This window comes from Tachypleus tridentatus, chromosome 10 (assembly GCF_004210375.1).
Source record: "Tachypleus tridentatus isolate NWPU-2018 chromosome 10, ASM421037v1, whole genome shotgun sequence".
Classification (NCBI taxonomy): Eukaryota; Metazoa; Arthropoda; class Merostomata; order Xiphosura; family Limulidae; genus Tachypleus; species Tachypleus tridentatus.
The window spans coordinates 28,046,456-28,064,711 of record NC_134834.1 but is presented as its reverse complement, the minus strand read 5'-3'; the positions used below and the strand labels follow the sequence as shown (position 1 = coordinate 28,064,711).

At 35.5% G+C, this 18,256-nt stretch overlaps 1 long non-coding RNA gene across 7 annotated transcripts in view; it reads left to right on the top strand.

The window, feature by feature from the left end:
• The window catches only part of LOC143228949 (uncharacterized), a 41,075-nt gene extending 22,819 nt beyond the window's left edge, over positions 1 to 18,256 (top strand). Inside the window, exons 1-3 of one of the 7 annotated variants that reach the window (XR_013015563.1) lie at positions 1 to 184; positions 10,954 to 11,003; positions 15,438 to 18,256. This is a non-coding gene — a long non-coding RNA (uncharacterized LOC143228949). Of the gene's footprint in view, positions 185 to 3,330; positions 3,703 to 9,212; positions 10,110 to 10,953; positions 11,004 to 15,437 lie in introns of those variants that run through there. The other 6 variants (XR_013015562.1, XR_013015564.1, XR_013015561.1 and 3 more) reach the window with 6 other exon arrangements.

Here is an 18,256-nt window from a genome sequence, read left to right as displayed (position 1 = left end):
TCCATGTATCTAGCAAAATTCGTACCTGTTCTAAATTTAATCAGTTGTTGAGTAGTCTGTGTACCTAAGTTTACAAAGTGATATCCAGAAGCCCCTGGGGACAGCAGTAAAGCGTCAAGGGGTACTAACAAGGATTCAAAAGACACAATACTGTTAGGACAATTACTATATCTGGAAGTATCAGGTAAGATGGCCCGGTATGGCCAGGTGGGTTAAAGCGTGGGACTCGTAATCTGAGAGTCGCGGTTCGAATCCCGGTCGCCACAAACATGCTCGCCCTTTTAGCCGTGGGGCGTTATAATGTGACGGTGAATCCCACTATTCGTTGGTAAAAGAGTATCCCAAGAATTTGCTATGGGTAGTGATGACTAGCTACCATCCCTCTAGTCTCACATTGCTAAATTAGGGACGGCTATCGCAGATAGCTCTCGAGTAGTTTTGCGCGAATTTCAAAAACAAACAAAAACAGACTCAGTTATGAGAAACGTTCTGGTAGGCCTTGTTTGAGAACTCATGCCTTAAGGGTCTCTGTATTGGTCATTTACCCCCACGTGCACACAACGTCCCCTCCAAGTTGAAAATTCCACATTTTATTTATGTAATGAAATTCATGTAAAATCTTGACTTTCACACACATTTCTGTTCAAAACTGGATATTCTTGAAATTGTTATTAAAACTAATTGTGATAAAAATAACATTGAAAAAGATTGGGTACATTATACTAATGATTATGGGACGCCAGCACGTCGTTACAGCCCATCTTGTCATGTCTGTTTATGTACTATCTGACGACTGTACCTCTGTGGGGTAGTTTTATTGTAAAAAGGGGATACTTTGTACAGTGGTCATGTCACAAACATGCCATGCTTCCTGTTGCTTTTCGCAAAGTTATCTAGTGTACAAAGATGGCAGTTTCGTTTCAACAATCAAAACGCACTGCGTCTGGCAACCTAGCCACTATGCCCCCTAATGTAATAGCATGAATACTCTTGCTTTGGGATATGCAATAGTTGAGCAGTTGGTATGACTGGAATCCTTATCATGGTGAACCCATATCCAGTTGACCTTGTTTACAGATAGAGATCCTTTAGAATCGTGTTACGTACTGTTGCTTAAGGCAGGTGGACAGATTCTAATATTTACTTTTGGGTTCGTAGATCTCACCTGTTACAAAACAATATGCTTTGCTTACCATGACTGGCGTGCGACTTGCTACAGTTCATTTTATTTATATTCGTGATATCTCTAGTTGATCCATATTTCTCTGTTTCCTATTGCCATTAAGTACAACTTATCTAGCTTGGATATTATAAATCCTCGATCTGAGCAAATCCTTATAAAGTTGTTGTGGTTGTCACGCTTTTTGCTAATTTACATACTCAACCTCTGTATAATAATTTTGTGACTTCCTAAAGTTGAATTCAATCACATTCTCTTTGAGACGTCCCGCCAAGGTCGTCTTAAAGTTTTGCTAGTTTGTGTTATTAATGTTCTTTACGATATTGCACTTCTCCGCTGGTACAGCAGTAAGTCTACGGATTTCAACGCTAAAATCAAGAGCTCGATTTCCCTCAGTGGACTCAGCAGATAGCCTAATGTGTCTTTGCTATAAGAAAAACAGGCTATCTTTTATTTCATACTTCCCAAGAAATTAAAACTTTTAAAAATAAAAAAACTTTATTAAGCATTAGCTTTTGGGCTGATAACAATCCTGCATCAGGGACATAACTGTCGTCTGGAAGACTTAGGCTTAATGATTTGTTTGTTTTTGAAATTCTCACAAACTACTCGAGGGCTATCTGTGCTAGCCGTCCCTAATTTAGCAGTGTAAGACTAGAGGGAAGGCAGCTAGTCATCACCACCCACCGCCAACTCTTGGGCTACTCTTTTACCAACGAATAGTGGGATTGACCGTCAAATTATAACGTCCACACAGCTGAAAGGACGAACATGTTTGGCGCGAAGAGGATTCGAACCCGCGACCCTCAGATTACGAGTCGCACGCCTTAACACGCTTTGCCATGCCGGGCCTTTAGGCTTAACAAAGGCTTTATTTTTTGAAGAGAGATTGTTAACGTAGACTTAACAAAGTTTGTTTATTATTTTATTGTCGCCATTTTGTTCGGGTTTCTATTTTCCGTAACTTGAAATCAAAATGTAGGCAATATAAACGTAAAATATGTTATGCTATTTCAAATTTTTGTTAACATCTTTTGTGTGAAAATAATATAGCTTAAGCCCAGCGAATCCGGAAGATTTTCTTTCATAAAAAACCTATTTTAAGTCCAATACTATAAAACCTCCCAAAAATAAATTATTCCTTGCACACGTATCGTAAATTCAAATTGATTAGTAAAGACGGGTCCCTTGCAAGACAGAGTTAAGATTACGGACTTACAATTCATAGTTCGATTCCCCGGATATCTGAACGTGGATTTGCTCGAAAATCAAACAAACAAAACTAGAGATGGAGAAGAAAATTCAAGCAAAATAGGAAGCAAGTACTAAAGTGTGTTTGTTTATTAATATGGTGGGCTATTCGTATTGTGCCCGCTACAGGTAATTCTGAATACTAACGACATAAACTCCTTAGCCTACTGCATAGGTAGCAGTGGTGAGCGGGTACATCAGCGAGGTATTAAATGAAGTTCATACAAAACATTTCAAAACAGAAAATACAAGCTAAAATACATCACAGAATCAGTGCTTTTTGTTATCACGTGATGCACATAAAAAGTAGTCTGTGATTTGTACCTGTGCGAAATCCACAATTCTCTCATAAAAATACTTCCTGTCTCTTCATATTTTGAAATCCACAAGACTAAGGTGCTTATTACTAGATAAATTATTCTCGTAGCTAATGTATTAGTAACAACGTGTTTGGTCATTTGCCGAACACATACAAACGAAACGCTTTAACAATGTTAACTATTGCTCCAAAAATATGTGTTGTATATACGTTTTATTGCAACAGTTCTTAAAAGTTCCCTTCCGTTTGATTTAAAATAACACTTTACTTTAAACGAATGTCGACGATTCTCTAACGTAATATTCGAATCCCCGTCACACCAACTATGTTCGCCCTTTCAAGCCGTAGGGGCGTATAATATAACGGTCAATCCCACTATTTGTTGGTAAGAGAGTAGCCCAAGAGTTGGCGGTGTATGGTGATGACTAGCTGTCTTCCCTCTAGTATTACACTGCTATATTAGGGACGACTAGCACAGACAGCCCTCGAGTAGCTTTGCGCGAAATTCAAAACAAACCAAACCATTCTATTTGTTCTTTTACCTACGTTTTTCTTTAAAAGATGACGTCATTAAGAAAAAGCACTGTCAGAAATTCTCTATAATTCGAAAGGGTTAGGTACTAAAGTTGACATTAACTGTCCTATACATGAATCATTCAAAGGTAACAAAGGAAGGAAGCGAATTTTTTGTGCCTTAAAAACCCTTATTGTTGTTTTATTGAATGAACAGGAAACTCGTGCACAAACGATTTCCGTCATTGAAGATACTACAGCTAAAGTGCACAGCAAGACAACTGGCCCGTGCGCGGTGCATTTTTCTCTGTATTTGTTTGTAAATAGATCGTGACATTCTGTTCTGACTTTGCTTTTGTTACGGTTGTTACAATTTGATGTTACTTATTTCTAATTTGGAAACACGGGTCAGTTCGTTGGAACATTGTTATACATTTAGGTAAGTATATTTACTTGTCAACTAAAGACTACACTTACAAGATATATACAAAATATATGTGAGCAGCATTGTTCAATGTATAATTAGGACTCTAAATAAAATTGCTCTTATATAATCAAGATTGTTGTTCTAAATATAAACAGTGTTTCTGATATTTAATGTAAACTGTGAGTAACGTTGCTCTAAATAAAAGACTAAAACTAACGTTTCCTCTTGTACGAAGCGTATGAGTAACGTTGCTCTTAATAAACAGAACTAAAATTAACGCTTCGTTGTGTATAAGAAACACTATGAGTAACGTTGCACTTAATAAACAGAACTAAAATTAACGTTTCGTCGTGTATAAGAAGCACTATGAGTAACGTTACTCTTAATAAACAGAACGAAAATTAACGTTTCGTCGTGTATAAGAAGCACTATGAGTAATGTCTTAATAAACAGAACCAAAACTAACGTTTCGTCGTGTATAAGAAGCACTATGAGTAATGTTGCTCTTAATAAACAGAACTAAAATTAACGTTTCGTCGTGTATAAGAAGCACTATGAGTAATGTCTTAATAAACAGAACTAAAATTAACGTTTCGTCGTTTATAAGAAGCACTATTGGTAACGTTGCTCTTAATAAACAGAACTAAAATTAACGTTTCGTGGTGTATAAGAATCACTATGAGTAACGTTGCTCTTAAAAACAGAACTAAAACTAACGTTTCGTTGTGTATAAGAAGCACTATGAGTAACGTTGCTCTTAAAAAACAGAACCAAAACTAACGTTTCGTCGTGTATAAGAAGCACTATGAGTAATGTTGCTCTTAATAAACAGAACTAAAATTAACGTTTCGTCGTGTATAAGAAACACTATGAGTAATGTCTTAATAAACAGAACTAAAATTAACGTTTCGTCGTGTATAAGAAGCACTATTGGTAATGTTGCTCTTAATAAACAGAACCAAAACTAACGTTTCGTGGTGTGTAAGAATCACTATGAGTAACGTTGCTCTTAAAAACAGAACTAAAGCTAACGTTTCGTTGTGTATAAGAAGCACTATGAGTAATGTCTTAATAAACAGAACTAAAATTAACGTTTCGTCGTGTATAAGAAGCACTATGAGTAACGTTGCTCTTAAAAACAGAACTAAAACTAACGTTTTGTTGTGTATAAGAAGCACCATGACTAACGTTGCTCTTAATAAACAGAACCAAAACTAACGTTTCGTCGTGTATAAGAAGCACTATGAGTAACGTTGCTCTTAATAAACAGAACTAAAATTAACGTTTCGTCGTGTATAAGAAGCACTATGAGTAATGTCTTAATAAACAGAACTAAAATTAACGTTTCGTCGTGTATAAGAAGCACTATGAGTAATGTCTTAATAAACAGAACTAAAATTAACGTTTCGTCGTGTATAAGAAGCACTATGAGTAACGTTGCTCTTAAAAACAGAACTAAAACTAACGTTTTGTTGTGTATAAGAAGCACCATGAGTAACGTTGCTCTTAATAAACAGAACCAAAACTAACGTTTCGTCGTGTATAAGAAGCACTATGAGTAACGTTGTCTTAATAAACAGAACTAAAATTAACGTTTCGTCGTGTATAAGAAGCACTATGAGTAATGTCTTAATAAACAGAACTAAAATTTACGTTTCGTCGTTTATAAAAAGCACTATGAGTAACGTTGTGTTAATAAACAGAACTAAAACTAACGTTTCGTTGTGTATAAGAAGCACTATGAGTAACGTTGTCTTAATAAACAGAAATAAAATTAACGTTTCGTCGTGTATAAGAAGCACTATGAGTAACGTTGCTCTTAATAAACAAAACCAAAACTCACGTTTCGTCGTGTATAAGAAGCACCATGAGTAACGTTGCTCTTAATAAACAGAACCAAAACTAACGTTTCGTTGTGTATAAGAAGTACCATGAGTAACGTTGCTCTTAATAAGCAGAACCAAAACTAACGTTTCGTCGTGTATAAGAAGCACTATGAGTAACGTTGCTTTTAATAAACAGAACCAAAACTAACGTTTCGTCGTGTATAAGAATCACTACGAGTAACGTTGCTCTTAATAAACAGAACCAAAACTAACGTTTCGTCGTGTATAAGAATCACTATGAGTAACGTTGCTCTTAATAAACAGAACCAAAACTAACATTTCGTCGTGTATAAGAAGCACCATGAGTAACGTTGCTCTTAATAAACAGAACCAAAACTAACGTTTCGTCGTGTATAAGAAGCACTATGAGTAACGTTGCTCTTAATAAACAGAACCAAAACTAACGTTTTGTCGTGTATAAGAAGCACCATGAGTAACGTTGCTCTTAATAAACAGAACCAAAACTAACATTTCGTCGTGTATAAGAAGTACCAAGAGTAACGTTGCTCTTAATAAACAGAACCAAAACTAACGTTTCGTCGTGTATAAGAAGCACTATGAGTAACGTTGCTCTTAAAAACAGAACTAAAACTAACGTTTCGTTGTGTATAAGAAGCACTATGAGTAACGTTGCTCTTAATAAACAGAACTAAAATTAACGTTTCGTCGTGTATAAGAAGCACTATGAGTAATGTCTTAATAAACAGAACTAAAATTAACGTTTCGTCGTGTATAAGAAGCACTATGAGTAACGTTGCTCTTAAAAACAGAATTAAAACTAACGTTTTGTTGTGTATAAGAAGCACCATGACTAACGTTGCTCTTAATAAACAGAACCAAAACTAACGTTTCGTCGTGTATAAGAAGCACTATGAGTAACGTTGCTCTTAATAAAAAGAACTAAAATTAACGTTTCGTCGTGTATAAGAAGCACTATGAGTAACGTTGCTCTTAATAAACAGAACCAAAACTAACGTTTCGTCGTGTATAAGAAGCACCATGAGTAACGTTGCTCTTAAAAACAGAACTAAAACTAACGTTTCGTTGTGTATAAGAAGCACTATGAGTAATGTTGCTCTTATTAAACAGAACTAAAATTAACGTTTCGTCGTGTATAAGAAGCACTATGAGTAACGTTGCTCTTAAAAACAGAACTAAAACTAACGTTTTGTTGGGTATAAGAAGCACTATGAGTAACGTTGCTCTTAATAAACAGAACCAAAACTAACGTTTCGTCGTGTATAAGAAGCACCATGAGTAACGTTGCTCTTAATAAACAGAACCAAAACTAACATTTCGTCGTGTATAAGAAGTACCATGAGTAACGTTGCTCTTAATAAACAGAACCAAAACTAACGTTTCGTCGTGTATAAGAAGCACTATGAGTAACGTTGCTTTTAATAAACAGAACCAAAACTAACGTTTCGTCGTGTATAAGAATCACTACGAGTAACGTTGCTCTTAATAAACAGAACCAAAACTAACATTTCGTCGTGTATAAGAATCACTACGAGTAACGTTGCTCTTAATAAACAGAACCAAAACTAACATTTCGTCGTGTATAAGAATCACTACGAGTAACGTTGCTCTTAATAAACAGAACCAAAACTAACATTTCGTCGTGTATAAGAAGTACCATGAGTAACGTTGCTCTTAATAAACAGAACCAAAACTAACGTTTCGTCGTGTATAAGAAGCACCATGAGTAACGTTGGTCTTTAATTAACAGAACCAAAACTAACGTTTCGTCGTGTATAAGAAGCACCATGAGTAACGTTGCTCTTAATAAACAGAACCAAAACTAACATTTCGTCGTGTATAAGAAGTACCATGAGTAACGTTGCTCTTAATAAACAGAACCAAAACTAACGTTTCGTCGTGTATAAGAAGCACTATGAGTAACGTTGCTTTTAATAAACAGAACCAAAACTAACGTTTCGTCGTGTATAAGAATCACTACGAGTAACGTTGCTCTTAATAAACAGAACCAAAACTAACATTTCGTTGTGTATAAGAATCACTACGAGTAACGTTGCTCTTAATAAACAGAACCAAAACTAACATTTCGTCGTGTATAAGAAGTACCATGAGTAACGTTGCTCTTTTAAACAGAACCAAAACTAACGTTTCGTCGTGTATAAGAATCACTATGAGTAACGTTGCTCTTAATAAACAGAACCAAAACTAACGTTTCGTCGTGTATAAGAAGCACCATGAGTAACGTTGCTCTTAATAAACAGAACCAAAACTAACGTTTCGTCGTGTATAAGAATCACCATGAGTAACGTTGCTCTTAATAAACAGAACCAAAACTAACGTTTCGTCGTGTATAAGAATCACTACGAGTAACGTTGCTCTTAATAAACAGAACCAAAACTAACATTTCGTCGTGTATAAGAAGCACTATGAGTAACGTTGCTCTTAATAAACAGAACCAAAACTAACGTTTCGTCGTGTATAAGAAGCACCATGAGTAACGTTGCTCTTAATAAACAGAACCAAAACTAACGTTTCGTCGTGTATAAGAATCACTACGAGTAACGTTGCTCTTAATAAACAGAACCAAAACTAACATTTCGTCGTGTATAAGAAGTACCATGAGTAACGTTGCTCTTAATAAACAGAACCAAAACTAACGTTTCGTCGTGTATAAGAAGCACTGTGAGTAACGTTGCTCTTAATAAACAGAACCAAAACTAACGTTTCGTCGTGTATAAGAATCACCACGAGTAACGTTGCTCTTAATAAACAGAACCAAAACTAACGTTTCGTCGTGTATAAGAATCACCACGAGTAACGTTGCTTTTAATAAACAGAACCAAAACTAACGTTTCGTCGTGTATAAGAAGCACTATGAGTAACCAAACCAAAAAGTTTGGTTTCATATTTAGAGAGGAATAACGTTACAACGAAATACTAAACTTATATTTGTGGTAAAGCAGTGCTATTGAGATCACGGGTTAAAATCCCCGTCACACCAGACACGCTCGTCCTTTCAGCCGTGGGGGCGTTATAATGTGCGGTCAATCCCACTATTTGTTGATAAAAGAATAGCCCAAGAGTTGGCGGTGGGTTGTAATGACTAGCTGCCTTCCTCCTAGTTTTACACTGCTAAATTAGGAACGACTAGCGCAAATAGTTCTCGTGCAGCTTTGCGCGAAATTCAAAAACAGACAAACAAACATTTTTAAACATTATATATCTAACTATTCCTTAAGTGCTTTCTCCTAGTGGCAGACTTATTATTCAAATACGCGTTCAATACCCCGTTGAGAAGATCACATATATCCCGTTGTGTAGCCTTCTACTTAACTACAAACAAACCTTAAATACCTAAATGTTGGTTACTATATAAATTTCTTTAGATATAATGGTATGAGATAATCTTTAATTTTTTTAATTTTATTAAGTTCTCAAGCATCTATTCAAACGTTATGGCAAACTTTATTCCTAGTATCAGGATAAACTGTAACACACGTGTCTCTCCAGGAACAGTTTTGCAGATAGTTCCACGCAATGGCGTTTCGTAGAAGCCTCAAACGTAATACAGGTTTATTAACTCAGAATAAGCTGATTGTTAAACTGAAATTTATTAGTTAAATGTCAAACACAAGTAAATTAATCTGCCAAAAAATAATTGTGTTTTAAAAATATTTTTATTTACAAAACTGTTGTTGCTACTTTACATATCAATTACACTAACTCTCTGAATGGTTTGGTTTGGATTACGTGCAAAGCTGCTCGAGAGCTATCTGCGCTAACCGTCCCTAATTTTGCAGTATAAGACTAGAGGGAAGGCAGCTAGTCACACCATCCACCGCCAACTCTTGGGCTACTCTTTTACCAACGAATAGTGGGATTTCCCGTCACATTATAACGCCCCCACAGCTAAAAGCTTGAGCATGTTGGTGCGACTGGGATTCAAACCCGCGACCCTCACATTACGAGTCGAACGCCTTAACCCACCTGGCCGTGCCGGGGCCTAAATCAAATCTTTATATCACATAAGTATTAGTTTCTTAATTTCAAAATGATACATTTGAAGAGACTGTCAGGTCGACTGAAGCTTCATAGTGCTTTAGACTAACATTGCCTCTAAACATGAAGCCATAGTTGAGGTTTACTCTGTGTATATATATTTGTATATCAAATTACAATATTGCGAATATTTAGATGAGTCATTATTTTAAAAGTCGTTGATTCTTACCTGTACAGGTACCAATAATTCAAAAACGTGCACGTGTACTTGTTACGTCCGTTCCTATTGTTAGATTCGCCAAATGTCAAACCAAAAGGAAATAAGATGTAGTTCGTGCGAGTCATGTGACATTCGTGATCCAAGTGTGAACCAGGTTGTAACATGAACAATGCACATCCTTTAAAATCATAAACGCTACCATAAACAAATTATGTCCAACAGACTCGAACGAATATCAGTTAATGGTGAGATTGTGCCTCGTACAGTGTGTGTGTTCACACCACACATTAATACTAAACCCTTTCAACGAGGTTTTAACCACACTCTTTGTTGAGGTAGGTGTTACAACTTAAATCTCCATCATTAGGACAAATCTCAAAATATATTTTAATCCTTTTTAAGAGACGCGTGAAATATTTCGTTCACTTTCAAATATTAGTTGTGTTTATATTTCGCGAAAAGATTTTCGCGTAACGATTATTTATGAACTATGTTTCCTTTCGTACGTTTTCACAAAATGTCTGTTTGTTTGTTTTTTTAATTTCGCGCAAAGCTACACGAAGGCTATCTATGCTAGCCCTCCCTAATTTAACAGTGTAAAACTAGAGGGAAAGCAGCTAGCCATCACAACCCACCGCCAACTCTTGGGCTACACTTTTACCAACGATTAGTGGGATTGATTGCACATTATAACGCATCCACGGCTGAAAAGGCGAGCATGCTTGGTGCAACGGGGTTCGAACCCGCGACCCTCAGATTAAGAGTCAGGCGCCCTAACCACCTGGCCATGCCGGGCTCCATAGTAAATGATAGTCTTTGTTTTGTGTATGTGTGTGTATAAGTTTATAACATTACATACTTCTACTTAGTTTCTATATAAAGCTAACCCTATTATTTCATAAGCTAATGTTTTGATTCTGAAACGAGAAGATAGCTTAATTATGTTCTTACGTTATCAATTAGTATACATACTATATATATATATACCATCATTAATTATGTCTTACGTTATAAATTAGTATACATACTATATATATATACCATCATTAACTTTTGCACGATCAGTTTTATTTAATATACCTTACTAGAAGTATGTAACCTGATAAAACAAAACATTGTAACGATAAAGATGCAGCGGGTTATTATTTTAGTATTATCGATATTGTTTATATTTTATAGAGTGATTCCAGAACATTCCTCGCGAGGATTAACCATCTGTATAGAGTGAGGTAAGCGTAAGTCTATATACTAAGTTAACGTTGCAAAATGACTTTCACACTATTGATAAAAAACAGCATACAAATGTATACATAGATAGTAAGATTCAATAAACAATTATAACTATGTGTATATTAAATATTTTAAACAACACTGTTAATGAAAATAATATTAATCAACTTATAAACTATAAAATTCTGATTAAAGGAAATGATATTTCGTTTTGTTTATTTGATTTAGATGTCGCTGTTGAAAAAATTCCATTGGAAATAATTTTGAATAAAGAAATAAAGTAATTTGATGCAATTGTTAACAAGTTTGATAAGACAAAACAACATGATTTAGAAAATGAATAATTTATATTACAACCGTCGCTTATCACTGCACAACAATTTTTTTTTTTTTTAAGTTTTGCTTCCTGAAAAGTTTTTGCTGATTGTAACAGGTACCTGGTGGGTATGCACACATATAGTTTTGGTTTTGCTTCATCACGTCGGAACTCTGAGAAATAGACAGTTAACTGTTTACCGGCAATAACGTATTTAATTGCGTTTATATTTCTAATACGCTATTAAGTTTAACATAATTAACAGTGTTTTGCTCCTGATTTTCGTTTATATTCAATGTCCGGTGCATCACGTTGCAGTGTCTAACAATAGTCAGCAAGCACTGACGGATTCCAGTTGCCCTGATATTGTTTTTCCATTGTAGCAATGACATGGTGAAACTGAAGATTTCGATGAAACGGTACGTGATGAGGAAATTTGGATGTGACTTTCGTGATCAGCAGCCAAAAATCTATAAGGAACACCCAACAGTGTTCAAGAAGCAAAAACTTTGTTGTGCAGTGTTATTGCATCGCCCAGTAAACTAAGTAGTAATTAATTAATGTATTGAAGTTAACTTATTCAATGAATAATCTATACATATAAAATATTTCGTTAAAATATTAGTAATCATCATAGGTCAGCCTTTTCGTTCTATAATTCGTAAGAAAAGTCTGGTTCACGTCACCTTCTTATAATTGTTTGTTTGTTTGTTTTGGAACTTCGCTCAAAGCTACACGAGGGCTACCTGCGCTAGCCGTCCGTAAATTAACAGTGTAAGACAAGCGGGAATGCACATAGTCATCACAACCCACCGCTGACTCTGGGGCTACTCTTTTACCAACGAATAGTGGGATTGACCGTCGCATTATATCGCCTCCAAGGCTGAAAGGACGAGCGTCTCTGGTGTGACGGGGATTCGAACCCGCTACCCTCAGATTACGAGTCGAACGCTTTAACCCACCTGGCCATGCGGGGCTCCTCTTATAAAACTCTGGTGTTCTGCAGTGTCTTAATTCGTAAAATAAAATGCGGCTGAATCCGGAAAAAAAAAAAAATGTTCTTGTGTAGAAATGTTTACGTGTAATCTGTTGTTTCATAAGAACTATCTGTCCCTGGTTTTGATCTGATAGACAAGAATTGAGACAGCTAATCAACAGCACCAAACGACGACTCTTGGGCAACTATAATTAAATATTGGGGTTTTCATTCTCACTTTTATAGACGTATAGTGCGAAGCGCAGTTTTTCAGAAACGGGACACGAATAACTAACCTTCAGATTTAACGTCCTACTGCTAGCTATGTTTGATCCCCTAATAGAACTGTAACCTTTTTGTGTGTCTGTGTGTTACGTAGTTCCACCACATTAACCTCGTTTTAAATTTATCTTCACGAACGTATGGTGTTTTTATTCATTCTCAGCTGTTTCATATACGTCAAGAATAATATTCTTTTATCAAAGCGTATAATGATATACAAGAGATATATTGGTTTTTCTACGAATACCTTACACACCTTTTACAGTATATAAATTCTACTAAACTTAGAAATACCAAAAGAGGCAGTTCGACTAAACAAGTGGACAATTTCCGCCATAATCAGGACATCGTTTGTCTTTCACCAGTTTTCGTATTTCGATTTTAAATTACCTTCAGTTAGTCCTAATCATTATCACTTGTCTCCTTCTCTCGTATTTTCAATAATCCCCACGTCTGTCTGCATTCGAGTACAAAAATAGAACAGTTCGCTATTTTTTGTATATGCAGCGCATTTCATCAGAGGCAAGGCGTGAAAAGAGATATTAAAGTTACTTTTATTCTGTCTTTCAATCTGCTTAGTCACTAGAGAAAATAGGTTGGTTGATCTTTTATTTATCAAGGATATAACTTGACAGAAGAAAAAAATTACTTTGTCTGGATTTTACGAATGCCTTTCAGCTAATCTGTTTTCGCTTTTAAGTTCCTGCTGAAAATGGTAGCTACGTTCAAGGCTAGGTTCGTGTTTCCAATAACTAAATTAAGAATGGAAGCTCGCAGCTAAAAACCAATAACGCTCCTATCGAAAGGGCGAAGTTTTGAAATAGTAGAGATCTTATGGTAGTTCTTTCCTCAAAAAGAAATACTTGTTCGCGCGAAGTTTTGAAATAGTAGAGATCTTATGGTAGTTCTTTCCTCAAAAAGAAATACTTGTTCGCGCGAAGTTTTGAAATAGTAGAGATCTTATGTTAGTTTTATCCTCAAAAAGAAATAGTTGTTCGCTCGTGATAATCATAATTTGGCCTTATTTCCTTGTTGCGGACCCGGCATGGCCAGGAGGGTTAAGGAGTTCGACGCGTAATCCAAGGGTCGAGGGTTCAAATCCCCGTCGCACCAAACATGCTCGCCCTTTCAGCCGTGGAGACGTTATAATGTAACAGTCAATCCCACTATTCGTTGGTAAAAGAGTAGTCCAAGAGTTGGCCGTGAGTGGTGATGACTAGCTGCCTTCCCTCTAGTCTTACACTGCTAAATTAGGGATGGCGAGCGCAGATAGCCATCGTGTAGCTTTGCGCGAAATAAAAAAAACAGACATTTTGTGAAAACGTATGAAAGGAAGCATAGTTCATAAATAATCGTTACGCCCGGCATGGCTAGGAGGTTGAGGCACACAACTCGTAATCTGAGGGTCGCGGGTTCGAATCCTGTCACACCAAACATACTCGCCCTTTCAGCCGTGGGGACGTTATAATGTTACGGTCAATCCCACTATTCGTTAGTAAAATAGTAGCCCTAGAGTTGACCTTGGGTAGTGATGACTAGTTGCCTTCCCTCTAGTCTTACACTACTAAATTAAGAACGGCTGGCGCAGATAGCTCTCGAGAAGCTTTGCGCGAAATTTAAAAAAAAATCATTGTTTTAAAGCACAACGTCTCCCCCCCCGCAGATATCGAAACTCGATATTTAGTGTCATAAGAGGCAACAAGACTCATAGATATTGTGTATAGCATATCTTTTATTTAAGTGACGTCACTAGGAAGACACGTATAAAAACTGCAAATACAAAACTTTCGTAACATGAAACAGAATCCCAAATATCATTTTTGAAAACAAGTTATTTTATTGTCATTAGCGTTTTCAATATAAATGACATCTTATTTGCACACGAACTCACGACCACATCAGAAACTCTTATGGCGCAGACACAGTAGACCTAATTTTTAACTGCTACTTAGAAGGAAAGTAACAAATTAACAGCACACACTGCAACAATTGCTCTAAAACTACATAACGAGATCTTTTAAAATTAGCTGCATAGCGTATTTAACAGCATTGTTTCTCGAACCTTGGACCTCCTGACATACATACTAGCACAATAACAAATAACAGAATAAAATTAAAATTAAGTCTGACTTTCGTTCGTATCACTTTCATTTGTGTACTTTACTAACTTTAAAATAACGTATATTACAAAGATAGCAGAATAAACATCTCATGTATGTGATCTGAAAATCATATTACAAAATAAACTGTGCGTTACGTTTACACAATGTTTAATTCAGAAATAAATTGCTACTTTTACTGAAACTGGTGAACGCTTAGCGTGATTGCTAATCTGTGATATAATAGTGTGATATAATGTGTGATATAATAGGATTCATTTTTCTGCTGCACGCGTTTTTCGTACTGTGAAGCAGCTGTTACATTTTCATTTAAAAAAAAAAAAACATGATAAAAATCTTTAAGACTATGCCACATCGAGTTCTATAATTTGGAATAAACGCAAGAAACGGGTTTGTCTGTTCAACATATTTTCTAATAACTGTGTCGATAATTAAATTACGAAACTAAATTTTAATGAAGATTGTATACATCTTATGAAGTGGAAAATGTTTTTCACTCACAACAGTACAGATTTTTAATAGAAACGAAAAGGAAAACCTTATTTCGACAGAAAACAAACACTAACTTTCAAAGGAGGAAATTTGGTTTTTTTCTTTACTCAAGTTAGAAGTGATTTTCAAAAGAATAAATAACAGTAAGCATTGCTAAATTGAAAATGTGGAGCCGATCTTTATTATTAGAAAAATGGTCTTCGAAAGATAAATATCTTATTGCTCACTGAGATTGTTCTTATTCCAGGACGTGACGTCATCTCTGTAGAACTAATTCCTTATGATGTGCCTGAAGAAAGAGAAAGAGCTGCTAGTACCATCTCGTGGCAGATACCCGAAATAAATGGAGCCTTTACTAACTGGGATTGTGGTGTGTAGTGTGATTCTTCTAGCTGTGGTTCTGTTGATCTTGTGGATTCTCTTATGTCGTTACTTCCGCAAAAGAAAACGATCCTTTTCGATTACAGCTGATCATTACTGAGAAACCACTTTTATATTTGGTATCCAAGCGATCAAAGTATCCACGAAAAATTGTGTTTTGGTCTATGTATTATAAAACGTTCTGAGACTTTTCCCGTCTTTAAATTTGAGTTGATTCCACAAGGTAAATGACAGTTTTTACTGTTATAGTCATCGTATGTGGTAATGTCTCAAAGTTATGACAAACGCTTATTATATATATATATATATATGTATATTGATGCACGACTAGAACAATAATTTTATAGTTTTAATATGTCCACGTAAAATGTCATACGTATGTATACCATTATTTGAAAATTTAGACTACAATTGATTTGCGCATGTCAGATGTTATCCATAAGAAACAACGAGTAAAAACATGTTAATGTAACTATTTGTAATTTGATTAAATTATTATCCATTTCTTCTCACACGCGATAACGATGTATCTCGTAATTTGTCTTCTGCTTTGATTATTTTATTTTTAAGAAATAATATATAAGCGTTTCAATAAATTCCATTTGAAATAGCTAACATTAAAAAGAAAAGACTTTTAGAATTACATAATTAAACGTATATTTTTCTTTTAACAAAACTACATGTGAGCTATCTGCGGAGCCCACCGAGTGGAATCGAACCGCTGATTTTAGGGTTATAAAGCCGTAGACTTAACACTATACCAGTCGGGACTGCGTAATTAAATCTCGTACAATCACTACGGCAAAGCACCGATATCTTGTGCGACACCTGGTCTAAGTAGACTTGTTAGACAACGCAACGTTAACAGTTTCTTATTTTAAACTGCTGATCAAAGGATAAACAACAATCCCCAACACCTGCCCGCCTACAGGTATACCTTTAAATGAATAATAGAATTAAAGAAATCAGCTGTTACTTTTATAACACACCAACTGCTGAGAGTGAAAACGATGTTCAGTGACTCATAGTAAACTAGAACACTAAACACTCTAACCTCTTAGCCAGCGCCCGGTCCACCTACGAAGAGTAAACAGAAATCAAAAAGAAATTCATACGAACTTCCCATGTGCAGGCTTCTAACTTCTTAAGCTATAGAAACACGTGTTCTGTAACTAACATTAAGCAGAGGTTCGAATCTAGCTCGGTCTTCGTTCTCACTTCTTCGAAAAGTGGCAAACTTACATCAAACAGTATGTAACTATCAAAACTTAGCATCCGGCTAAAATTTGACGTCGACATAACTTTAAAACGTGAACTACAAGCATTTTAATGGGAATTTCCCAAAGCACAATAGTCCTGTCAAATATCCTACTCGGGAAATGGATAAAATCTAAATATTGTATAGCATTCGACAAGTTAGAATACCTGCGTGGTATGAACGAACGGTGGTTCAACAACTACACCGTTTAGGCTCATTTCCTTCATGGATTAGTCATTGTTTTGTCTTTGACAGTTTAGAAGGATGACTTATAACGACATTCTTTTATTCCAAAGTGCATTGAATATAGCGTTAACACTGTTCCAGCCTGAACTGCTCTGAAGAGTTATTCCTGCATGTTTTTTTATGCTATAATTATAACTCAGAAGGATGAACTTCTTCATTGATGTGTTCCAAAATTTAAAATAATGTCTTCGGGCACATTTCCATCTTCTTAAATCATAGGAATGACTTCTTGCATTCTGTTCCAACCTCGCTGTAACATAATCCATCTGAGTACATACAGTTGATGGAATGACTCACCCACTGTTTTGTAACAACGTAAACTTATTCACTTATTAGAGGAAGTTTATTTTGTGAAACACGGTTGGTCTACCCATCCAGTTAGTTGTACACGACCCGTGTAGTCCTGTACTGACAGCTGCCTTGTGAAATACTGTGTACACAGTTAACAACTCCGTGACGAATAAAAAACAACAAAACCTTTTGATAGCTTGGTAAAGAAACAAAACGGTTTCTGATAAATGGGAATACTCGTCTTAATTACTATTACTTAGGTGTGTTAGACTAAGTTAACCAGATGTATTTCATCAAAATCGGGAGCATTACGTCAATTAAACGGAAATAATCTTAACAATTATTACACAGGTGTGTTAGACTAAGTTAACCAGATGTGTTTTATCATATCGAGGACATTACGTCAATTAAACAGGTGTGTTAGACTAAGTTAATCAGATGTATTTTATCATATCGAGGACATTACGTCAATTGAAATAGAACAATGCATCAGTTAAGATTTAAGTTGAGAAATGTTTCGCTTTAAGAGACTCCAGAAACTTATCTTAGCGACATCATACGATTTTCAGAGGAACTTAAATTCGTTGTAAACCTGATTATTAATCTAATATCTGATGGAATTATAATAATTTAATTTCATTCAGAATAATGTTGTAATAAAAACGTAGAGAAATATGCTCTTTCAATTTTTTTATACCACAACGTGCTGTACTCTTAAATTATATCTAACTGGGAATGTAAACGTATATTTATGGTAATTGTGGTATGTGTGTGTTTTAGTGATCTATACGGACACTTAAGCCTAACTATAATTAGTAGTGAGTAAAATACTTTGTTTGTTCTTATTATATATTTTTATTTTATAATAATAAAAATACGCATTATTGTTT